Source organism: Hippoglossus hippoglossus, chromosome 4 (genome assembly GCF_009819705.1).
Source record: "Hippoglossus hippoglossus isolate fHipHip1 chromosome 4, fHipHip1.pri, whole genome shotgun sequence".
Lineage (NCBI taxonomy): Eukaryota > Metazoa > Chordata > Actinopteri > Pleuronectiformes > Pleuronectidae > Hippoglossus > Hippoglossus hippoglossus.
The window spans coordinates 24,156,725-24,166,832 of NC_047154.1; the positions used below are offsets into that span (position 1 = coordinate 24,156,725).

At 40.0% G+C, this 10,108-nt stretch overlaps 1 long non-coding RNA gene across 1 annotated transcript; it reads left to right on the forward strand.

The window, feature by feature from the left end:
* Window positions 1–5,634: 5,634 nt before the first annotated feature.
* On the forward strand, window positions 5,635–6,121 carry LOC117760202. The gene is made up of 2 exons (XR_004613638.1): window positions 5,635–5,729; window positions 5,882–6,121. It is a non-coding gene; the product is annotated as an uncharacterized LOC117760202 (long non-coding RNA).
* The last annotated feature ends 3,987 nt before the right edge of the window (window positions 6,122–10,108 follow it).

Here is a 10,108-nt window from a genome sequence, read left to right on the forward strand (position 1 = left end):
GATGTTATGTGATTGGTCTTTGCTTTGGATAACTTTATAGGTTTACCCTAAACGTTTACCCCACGAGTGTCAAACTCAAATTATGCTTCCTTAACAGCTTATAAACAGATAATATATCCATAAAACACAACAGTAGTATTGTTGTTGAATATTTAACAATACATTCATTGTCATCTGCATTTATATCATTTGTTTAAGAATTTTTAAACACACTGCAATTTACAAGACCTTCTTTAATATGTGGTCAAACACCTTTAGTGATGATCTCCCTGTATTACTCTTAAAATCAGTGACTACAGTTTCTCTTTTCACAAGGAGTCTTTTCACATAGAATAAGTAATTTTTTATTCATTGTTGTTTGAATCAATTTCCAAATGTTAAGCGTTGTCAATCCCTGCAGGCACTGCAGCAATAATATATCTAAAAATGAAAATCACCACGTATGGTGAGCTCAGCAATGGAACCATCGCTGAGCGTGTCAATCAGGTACGTAAAACAGAAATGTTAAAATAACTCTTCCGTTAAATCTCTTCACTCAGTATAAGCCACGATAATGCATGTACACAATACAAATGGATGGGGTGAAGGAAATGAGATTGATCTTCTGATGTCTATTCTGTGTTTTTCTCTCCATTTAGTTCTTTGGAACGACGCTCCTGAACAGCACAGACTTCACAGTGAACGTGAAAACCATTGAAAGGGTCAGAGTTGCCCCATAGAAGCTCCATGGGGACAGAGATTGTAAAAAAAACAATTGTACTGGTGGTATAGTTTTAACACAATGTAAAAGGGCAATTCAATTTTTACATAATAACTCCATCATTCAATTTGAAAAGTCCCTAGGAACGGACAATCACTGATAATAAATACAGGATGAAATCAATATTTTCATGTTGGTGTTATGTTGAACATCATGGTGTCATATGTGTTCAAGTTCCACTGAAGTAACCTTTTCATATGTGTAAAAATCAAATGCATACTGTCCTTAAACACTCACTAATTGATGCTCAGCATTCCATGTGTGAACTACAACTTCTCACCAATCATTGCAAACTATGACGAGTTGTAATTATTTTTGAAGAACTGGTTTGTCCATCTCCCGTTTTTTTTATCTTTTCAGTTTTTTTGTTGTGATACTTGATTTCGTTTGTAGTGTGTTGTTTATTTTGTAAACATGCACGTCTGATAGCATACCTGTTTTTTCCGGTTATATGACCACAGCCTCTATCACTGCTACCTTGTCACGCTCTCTGGAGCTGAAGGAGGAGCAAAGCACAACTTCAGCACATTAGTAATCAAAGACAAACTACCACTCTGTTCTTGTAGTAGTGAGGAGTAACACCACCCATCATGGAAAGAACAATCCTCTATTGTATATTTTTTCTTGGATATTTTCATGCATCCTGTACAGGTCAGAATTCATTGCAATTATTGTCTGCATTTTATAATACGTAATTTAGGAGAGTAAACTGTAGAGCAGTGGTCACCAGCCTTTTCGAGCCCAAGATCACTTTTTAATTCCAAACTTAAGCCGAGATCTACCATTACATTACATTTCATTTAGGTGACACTTTTATCCAAAGCGACTCACAATAAGTGCATCAACCATGAGGAACAAACCCAGAACAACAAGAATCAAGAAAGTACAATTTCTTCCAAAAAGCTAAACTACAAAGTGCTATAAGTAAGTGCCATTTAAGTGCTACTAAATTGTTAGTTTAAACTTTTATTCAAGGTATAGTCGGAAGAGGTGTGTTTTTAGTTTGCGGCGGAAGATGTGTAGACTTTCTGTCCTGATGTCAATGTGGAGCTCATTCCACCGTTTAGGAGCCAGGACAGCAAACAGTCGTGATTTTGTTGATATCTTCCAAAAAACCCACTTAGGAGGGTCATACTTATTATTTTTTGCAATTTCTGTTAAAGGCTGAATGTACAAGAAATAAATATACACAAAGAAAGGCAGTTGTGCAAATGTTTCTATTCACAATATTCAAATTAATATCAATTCATATTTACAATGCAAAATATGTAGCTTCTCAGTTCCACAACATGTTCTGCAGAGGAGCTGCTACTGCAGCACAAGGTTTTTAAATATAGACTTTGATTTGAATATGGCCACAAATAGGATAATTGCCCTGTATGACAGAAGTCCCTTGTACTCAAATAAATACCAGTACTACACAGTATGAAGCCGTGCATCTTCCGCTCCAGCAAATATTTCACAATAAAAAACCCTGTTGATGGAATGGATTCCATCAACAGAAACGCTTGAGTGCTTTTATCTTGAAAAGGCATACAGAAAGTGTTGCAACCATTTGTTTGTGACATAAATTCATCAGATAAACATTCAAACTCAGTTGAAAGATCATCTTCTCTGTTTATTCTGCTGTGAACCACAATGTTTATCTCTCTATGACACAAACGTATTAACATCACTTCCCGAACCCGTTTCAAAGTAAAAGCACTCCAGCGTTTCACCTTCTGAATCCACTCATTTGTTCCAACGGGGCTTTGTTTGTTATCGACAGACCGAAAGATGCGCATCTTCATACCGTAGAGTCCTGACATTTACTTTAGTACATGAACCAACTTGTTCTTGAAGGAAATGCAGGAGATAAACCTGCAGCTCCGCCGCCAGTAGCAGACACACTGCGTGTGTGAAAAACAGACAACCGACACACAGCTGGTCTGCGGCGCGACGACAGCCAGTGAGTCCAGAGAGTTCGGGGATTGACAGTGAAGACTGCGAGATCGACCGGTAGATCGCGATCGACGGGTTGGCGACCACTGCTGTAGAGTACTTGAAGAGCAGCTCAGTGGTGATTAGTGATTCATGTGTGTTATTATGTGTTATCTATTTGAAATTCTGAAAAATAATGTTATATGTTTTTGCCTGCTATTGGTGTCTCCTTCAAAAACTTACTATTGTTGTCTGATGAAATAAATATAATTTGCTGCAAGCAACATAAAACAACAATAATTAAACCAAAAGAAAAAGTGTTATTTTGTTGCAACATGTTATAACACAGGATTAATTAAGACTAATCATGAGAATAATTACAGATACGACTTTTGGACTAAACCATCCTAAAGTTATAAAAACTTGGTAAAAGGTTTCCAGAGATGAATCAAGTAATTATTTGATTAAATGGGATTGAAAAGAAACAATTCATTGGGTTTACTTCATTTCCAAGATGACATTTGATACTTGAATGGCTCTTTGTCAAGGACATAGGAGAATCATTAACAAGTACACAACTGTAAATCCTGGCCGGCAGACTCAGGTTCCACTCTCTCACCTTGAGTGGATTTTTAATTGGTTTATTGGCAGCACTTTTAGACACTGTATACATGTCTTACATCTGATTGTAATCAATACTAAAAAAGAGAAAATAATAATTTCCCTTGTAAAAGAGACTCTTCATCTCAATGGGACTAACATGGTTAAATTAAGGCTAATAAAATACAGACCAACAGACTTTGACTCAAGGCCAATTTCAAATTTCACGACATCCTTTCAAGGCAACATTAAATTATTGAAGAGATGTATCACAGCAGCTCTCTGACACGCGGGTTGGAGCTTCTTCTCTTAGGTTCAGCCTGGTGTCAGATGGTAGTGATGAAGATGCTGCTTACAGCTTGTTTTCCAGGCTTGGGTCAGCAAATCTTGGGTGAAATTGATTCTGAACTGGTTCACAGCAGTGGCTTGTTAGACATAGTGTTTATAGAACTCGATCAGAACAAGGTTGTTACGCATTCTTGAGCTTGGCATTGCTTTGCAGCTCAGTGATTTAGGTTTACAGACATATAGTCTGTGTTGTGCATTAAATATGTTCAGTTCCTTTTGTTCACTTTGTTTGAGTAGCAGCGTTTTATTTCCTTGTATCAAACTTGGTAGAAACGGCTGTTTCAATTGATACCAAATGATAAAGCCTGCATGTTTAGAAAGAACTCAAATCTGATAAGTCGTCCTTCCTCTCATACTTTATCTACTTATCCACAAGGTTTTGGTTGTGTCAGCACAAAAACACATATGGATTGATAAGTTTCCCACTCGGTTGTAATGAAGCAGCTTGTTCAGGGGAGACAGAGGATATGTGTTATGTTCAAGTCATCTTTGATTTTCTTCTACTCAGGATTCCTTAACTTCTTTTCTCTCTTTCATAACGTCTCTTTACATAATCAACACGGACCACAGATGTTAATCAAACAACAACTGTAGTAACAACCACTACAGCTCCAACCACGGCAGCTCCAACCACGGCAGCTCCAACCACGGCAGCTCCAACCACGGCAACTCCAACCACAGCAACTACAGCTCCAACCACAGCAACTACAGCTCCAACCACAGCAACTACAGCCGCAGCTACCGCAACGACGGCAGCTCCAACCACGGCAGCTCCAACCACAGCAACTACAGCCGCAACTACAATAACTACAGCTCCAACCACAGCAACTACAGCCCCAACTGCAACAACTACGGCAGCTCCAACCACGGCAGCTCCAACCACAGCAGCTCCAACCACAGCAACTACAGCTCCAACCACAACAACTACAGCTCCAACTGCAGCTCCAACCACAACTACAGCCCCAACCTCAACAACTACAGTCCCAACCACAACAACTACAGCTCCAACTGCAGCTCCAACCACAACTACAGCCCCAACTACAACAACTACAGTCCCAACCACACCAACTACAGTCCCAACCACAACAGCTACAGCTCCAACCACAACTACAGCCCCAACTACAACAACTACAGCTCCAACCACAACTACAGCTCCAACTTCAGTCCCAACTACAGTCCCAACCATAACAACTACAGCTCCAACTACAGCTCCAACCACAACAACTACAGCCCCAACTACAACAACTACAGCCCCAACTACAACAACTACAGCTCCAACCACAACTACAGCTCTAACTTCAGTCCCAACTACAGTCCCAACCATAACAACTACAGCTCCAACTACAGCTCCAACCACAACAACTACAGCCCCAACTACAACTACAACACCTCCAGCCACAACTACAACACCTCCAGCCCCAGCTACAACACCTCCAGCCACAACTACAACACCTCCAGCCACAACTACAACACCTCCAGCCACAACTACAACATCTCCAGCCCCAGCTACAACACCTCCAGCCACAACTACAACACCTCCAGCCCCAACTACAACACCTCCAGCCCCAACTACAACACCTCCAGCCACAACTACAACACCTCCAGCCCCAACTACAACATCTCCAGCCACAACTACAACACCTCCAGCCCCAACTACAACACCTCCAGCCCCAACTACAACACCTCCAGGTAACTGATTTCAAATTGTCATGACTTCATAATGTATATTATCCCAGTGTGGTTAAAACAGAACTTGGGCAGGATTATAATTCAACCGGAAATAGATTACGATCTAAAACATAATATGGTGGTTATGTATTTTGTATTCATTCATTTGTTAATAGTTGACACAAGCACCACAATGTTAAAAAAAACATTTGGGCAATATCCCAGAAAGTAAATCAGTGACCACAGTTAATCTATTCACAAGGAGTCTTTTCACATAGAATAAGTATTTAATCATTCACTGTTGTTTGAATTAATTTCCAAATGTTAAGCGTTGTCAATCCCTGCAGGCACTGCAGCAATAATATATCTAAAAATGAAAATCACCACGTATGGTGAGCTCAGCAATGGAACCATCGCTGAGCGTGTCAATCAGGTACGTAAAACAGAAATGTTAAAATAACTCTTCCGTTAAATCTCTTCACTTAGTATAAACCACGATAATGCATGTACACAATACAAATGGATGGGGTGAAGGAAATGAGATTGATCTTCTGATGTCTATTCTGTGTTTTTCTCTCCATTTAGTTCTTTAGAACGACGCTCCTGAACAGCACAGACTTCACAGTGAAAGTGAAATCCATTGAAAGGGTCCCATAGTTGCCCCATAGAAGCTCCATGGGGACAGAGACTGTAAAAAAAACAATTGTACTGGTGGTATAGTTTTAACACAATGTAAAAGGGGAGTTCATCATAATGATTTTATTATATATGGAAAGAAATATTTGAGTTTTGTGACAGTTAGCTAAACACATCAGATGTAATTGTGCTCCACTGTGCTGCAAAGATCCACAACATCTATTTCCAAACCACCAGAAGTAGCTGGATGTGCTCAAGGTGCATGAGAAGGTGTTTTGGGGGAAATGCAGAAGCTTGGAAGTCCCCTCATGCACCTTTTATTTTGTTAAATACCATGTAAAATATTTGCAGCACAGCACAGTTGATTTTACCCTAACTACAACAGCCACTACCCCAACTACAACAATTTGACTGGAGCCAACACGTCATGATGAACTCTGTTTTTTACATAATAACTCCATCATTCAATTTGAAAAGCCCCCAGGAACAGACAATCAATGATAATAAATACAGGATGAAATCAATATTTTCATGTTGGGGTTATGTTGAACATCATGGTGTCATATGTGTTCAAGTTCCACTTAAGTAACCTTTTCATATGTGTAAAAATCAAACGCATACTGTCCTTAAACACTCACTAATTGATTCTCAGCATTCCATGTGTGAACTACAACTTACAATATAAACTGTAATCTTCAAAAAATTTAATTTTTCTGACCAAAAAAAACAAAGACTTTCTCACCAATCATTGCAAACTATGACGAGTTGTAATTATTTTTGAAGAACTGGTTTGTCCGTCTCCTCTTTTTAGTTTTCCTTTTTTGGAGATACTTTCGTTTGTAGTGTGTTGTGTATTTTGTAAACATGCACGTCTGATAGCTTACCTGGTTTTTCCGGTTATATGACCGCAGCCTCTATCACTGCTACCTTGTCACGCTCTCTGGAGCTGAAGGAGGAGCAAAGCACAACTTCAGCACATTAGAAATCAAAGACAAACTACCACTCTGTTCTTGTAGTAGTGAGGAGTAACACCACCCATCATGGAAAGAACAATCCTCTATTGTATATTTTTGCTTGGATATTTTCATGCATCCTGTGCCCAAGGTCAGCATTTTATTATACGTAATTTAGGAGAGTACTTGAAGAGCAGCTCCGTGGTGATTAGTGATTCATGTGTGTTATTATGTGTTATCTATTTGAAATTCTGAAAAATAATGGTATATATTTTTGCCTGCTATTGGTGTCTCCTTCAAAAAGTTACTATTGTTGTCTGATGAAATAAATATAATTTGCTGCAAGCAACATAAAACAACAATAATTAAACCAAAAGAAAATGTGTTATTTTGTTGCAACAGGTTATAACACAGGATTAATTAAGACTAATCATGAGAATAATTACAGATACGACTTTATGACTAAACCATCCTAAAGTTATAAAAACTTGGTAAAAGGTTTCCAGAGATGAATAAAGTAATTACTTGATTAAATGGGATTGAAAAGAAACAATTCATTGGGTTTACTTCATTTCCAAGATGACATTTGATACTTGAATGGCTCTTTGTCAAGGACATAGGAGAATCATTAACAAGTACACAACTGTAAATCCTGGCCGGCAGACTCAGGTTCCACTCTCTCACCTGGAGTGGATCTTTACTTGGTTTATTCGCAGCACTTTTAGACACTGTATACATGTCTTACATCTGATTGTAATTAATACTAAAAAAGAGAAAATAATAATTTCCCTTGTAAAAGAGACTCTTCATCTCAATGGGACTAACATGGTTAAATTAAGGCGAATAAAATACAGACCAACAGACTTTGACTCAAGGCCAATTTCAAATTTCACGACATCCTTTCAAGGCAACATTAAATTATTGAAGAGATGTATCACAGCAGCTCTCTGACACGCGGGTTGGAGCTTCTTCTCTTAGGTTCAGCCTGGTGTCAGATGGTAGTGATGAAGATGCTGCTTACAGCTTGTTTTCCAGGCTTGGGTCAGCAAATCTTGGGTGAAATTGATTCTGAACTGGTTCACAGCAGTGGCTTGTTAGACATAGTGTTTATAGAACTCGATCAGAACAAGGTTGTTACGCATTCTTGAGCTTGGCATTGCTTTGCAGCTCAGTGATTTAGGTTTACAGACATATAGTCTGTGTTGTGCTTTAAATATGTTCAGTTCCTTTTGTTCACTTTGTTTGAGAAGCAGCGTTTTATTTCCTTGTATCAAACTTGGTAGAAACTGCTGTTTCAATTGATACCAAATGATAAAACCTGCATGTTTAGAAACACAACTCAAATCTGATAAGTCATCCTTCCTCTCATACTTTATCTACTTATCCACAAGGTTTTGGTTGTGTCAGCACAAAAACACATATGGATTGATAAGTTTCCCACTCGGTTGTAATGAAGCAGCTTGTTCAGGGGAGACAGAGGATATGTGTTATGTTCAAGTCATCTTTGATTTTCTTCTACTCAGGATTCCTTAACTTTTTTTCTCTCTTTCATAACGTCTCTTTACATAATCAACACGGACCACAGATGTTAATCAAACAACAATTGTAGTAACAACCATGACAGCTCCAACCACGGCAGCTCCAACCACAGCAACTACAGCTCCAACCACAACAACTACAGTCCCAACCACAACAACTACAGGCCCAACCACAACAACTACAGCCCCAACCACAACCACTACAGTCCCAACCACAACAACTACAGTCCCAACCACAACAACTACAGCTCCAACCACAACAACTACAGTCCCAACCACAACAACTACAGCCCCAACCACAACAACTACAGCTCCAACCACAACAACTACAGTCCCAACCACAACAACTACAGCCCCAACCACAACAACTACAGTCCCAACCACAACAACTACAGTCCCAACCACAACAACTACAGTCCCAACCACAACAACTACAGTCCCAACCACAACAACTACAGCTCCAACCACAACAACTACAGTCCCAACCACAACAACTACAGCCCCAACCACAACAACTACAGCCCCAACCACAACAACTACAGTCCCAACCACAACAACTACAGTCCCAACCACAACTACAGCCCCAACCACAACAACTACAGTCCCAACCACAACAACTACAGCCCCAACCACAACAACTACAGTCCCAACCACAACAACTACAGTCCCAACCACAACAACTACAGCTCCAACCACAACAACTACAGTCCCAACCACAACAACTACAGCTCCAACCACAACAACTACAGTCCCAACCACAACAACTACAGCCCCAACTACAACAACTACAGCCCCAACCACAACAACTACAGTCCCAACCACAACAACTACAGCTCCAACCACAACAACTACAGCTCCAACCACAACAACTACAGCCCCAACTTCAACACCTCCAGCCACAACTACAACACCTCCAGCCACAACTACAACACCTCCAGCCCCAACTACACCTCCAGCCCCAACTACAACACCTCCAGCCACAACTACAACACCTCCAGCCACAACTACAACACCTCCAGCCCCAACTACAACACCTCCAGCCACAACTACAACACCTCCAGCCCCAACTACACCTCCAGCCCCAACTACAACACCTCCAGCCACAACTACAACACCTCCAGCCCCAACTACAACACCTCCATTCACAGCTTCAACACCTCCAGCCACAACTACAACACCTCCAGCCACAACTACAACTACTCCAACCCCAACTACAACATCTCCAGCCCCAGCTACAACACCTCCAGCCACAACTACAACACCTCCAGCCCCAACTACAACACCTCCAGCCACAACTACAACACCTCCAGCCCCAACTACAACACCTCCAGCCACAACTACAACACCTCCAGCCCCAACTACAACACCTCCAGGTAACTGATTTCAAATTGTCATGACTTCATAATGTATATTATCCCAGTGTGGTTTAAATAGAATTTGGGCAGGATTATATTTCAACCGGAGATAGATTACAATCTAAAACATAATATGGTGGTTATGTATTTTTCATTCATTCATTTGTTAATAGTTGACACAAGCACCACAATGTTAAAAAAAACATTTGGGCAATATCCCAGAAAGTAAATCAGTGACCACAGTTAATCTATTCACAAGGAGTCTTTTCACATAGAATAAGTATTTAATCATTCACTGTTGTTTGAATCAATTTCCAAATGTTAAGCGTT